This window comes from Oryzias melastigma, linkage group LG10, assembly GCF_002922805.2.
Source record: "Oryzias melastigma strain HK-1 linkage group LG10, ASM292280v2, whole genome shotgun sequence".
NCBI lineage: Eukaryota > Metazoa > Chordata > Actinopteri > Beloniformes > Adrianichthyidae > Oryzias > Oryzias melastigma.
This window is the reverse complement of record NC_050521.1, coordinates 16,202,140-16,204,247: the sequence shown is the minus strand read 5'-3', so window position 1 is coordinate 16,204,247 and position 2,108 is coordinate 16,202,140. Positions and strand designations below refer to the sequence as shown.

The following is a 2,108-nucleotide window of genomic DNA, read 5'->3' as shown; positions in this document are numbered from 1 at the left end:
TGAGACACAGGGCGACTGCTGGAGGATATGTGTGCATTTGAACCCTGAGAGAAAGAAAGAGTGACCGACTCCCACCGCAATTTCCTGCTTGTTTTTGTGTTTTTTTTTCCCGTTAAAAAAAGACCACAGCAGGGTGAGCCGGTAGAGCCAGGAAAAGATGGCGCCACACAGCAAACAACTGAGCACAAACAAACAAACAAACAAAAAAAGAAGTGCCTGCATGTAACTCACTCCCAATGCTGGGCTAGCTTAGAAAAAAATTATATTAATGCGAATTCATTGGAGTTAGAAAGTTCACACAAGGCTAAATGTGGTTCGATTTTCAAAATAAAAGGAAGGTGCATAAATTCTGGGGGTGGGTCTTCTTTTGGACACGCCTCCTGGCTTCACCCGCTGTGGTCGACTGTATTAAGGCAGTGAGTGGTTCCATGGCGGCTTTTCTATAACAGCTACTGTAACATGGGGGGGAGTAAGACAGATCCACAGGATAAAAGAAAGGCAGGAAAACAAATGACAAAATAAAACATCAGGAACTGAACTTTGTGTGTGGGTGTCTCATTTGTCTGAAATGTTTCAATACAACATGTAGAACACAACCATTGAAACTCAAGTCCTACAACAACAAAAAGCATGGATTTTTTTGTGTTTTTCTTTTAATAACAGTGCACTGCTGAACTGAAAATATATAGAATCAACAGCAAAATTTAAGATTACTAATATCCTCATAATTCAAACTATGGGAGTTCTTCCTTTTTTTTTTCTTTTTTTAAAAAATATATACTCGTCACATGACAGAGGAGCCCTCAGACATGCTCCGTGTCTCTCATAGACTCTGAGGGGGGGGCGGGAGGAGCTGTACATCACTGGAAACTGAGCACGACAAAAAAAAGAAAAAACAATGGCAACTCTGGCTGAAAACACTTGTTGGGGTAAGGATTTGGAGGGGGCAGAAGAGGAAGATGGAGGGGGTAATTATAATCCCCAGTTGAAAAATGACCTCACATGCACTATAGATAAAGCGGCCTGGTAATGAAAGGGGCGGGGCGTAACAAAACTCTTCAGACTACACGCTCTAGTTGAGGAAAACTAGCAGATCACACCAACCACTCGTCGATTTGGGGATTTTTGTGAGCTAATTTTAAGCATTTCTAGCTCTAATGATGAGAAATTGTGCTGAATTGCTTTAAAATGAGAAAAATAAGTAAAAAAAAGAATAAAATGCACATTGGTTCTTAAGTTTCAGTACATTTACTGATTAATTTGGTCAAATTAGTTCATGGGGCTTTTTTTTATAGCTACAATTTCATAAAATTTCTAATAAATGTGGTATAGATGTATCTAGAAAATCTGTACAAAAAATAAAAATAAAAATAAAAGTCCAAGGGTACGCACGGTACATTCATTATCTGTTACTGAGGTACTAGTGAGGTGTTCCTTTGACACCAGGGCGACAGCGTTTAAGAGTTACTCCGAGGGACACATCCTTTGGAACAACAACAGCTTGTTATCACAACACACACACACACACAAAGTCGCACACACACCACTGACTTGAGAGCATGCAGCTCCAACAGGGAATCAAACCCACACACATCTGAAGGATGCATAACATGGGGAACATGAGTGTTGAAGGGAGGGGGCGGCAGGATCTTAAACAATAAGGCGGCGCTTCGGTCTCGCCGGGTGTTTTGAATGGCAGTAAGTGATGATGCGTTGCGTGGGCGGAGCTAACCCGCAACGGTCCCTCTGTTTGCCTAAATTAAAATATTTAAAAAAAAACCCAGCAGACATGTGGAGTCTGAGCAGCAGGAGAGTCAGCGCCCTCTGCTGGTATGCTGCTGTAATATCCTCCCCTTAAAACCAAAAAAAGCTCATTTCATTTGGGCACAAAAGGATTTTGTCTTAAGAAAAAAGTACAAATATCAGGAAAGGTCTTACTAAAAACTGACAAATGTTGGGCTTAAATGTTCCAGTAAAAACACAGCAGCTCATGTACTTTCACAGTTGGGGGGGGGTCAGACTCCCATATCTCTACTGAGCAAACTGAAGGGGGGTGGAGATAAGGCTGGGTGGGCTAACGAGGTTTTCAGTTTGTCCCAATCAGGAGA

The 2,108-nt window shown here is 41.6% G+C and overlaps 1 protein-coding gene across 2 annotated transcripts in view; it reads right to left on the bottom strand.

Moving 5' to 3' along the window:
- Positions 1 to 1,284: 1,284 nt before the first annotated feature.
- ctbp1 (C-terminal binding protein 1) overlaps positions 1,285 to 2,108 on the bottom strand; it is a gene marked incomplete in the record, with an annotated part of 13,284 nt that continues 12,460 nt past the window's right edge. For both annotated transcript variants that reach the window (XM_024282846.2, XM_036214034.1), the window contains 1 exon segment: positions 1,285 to 2,108.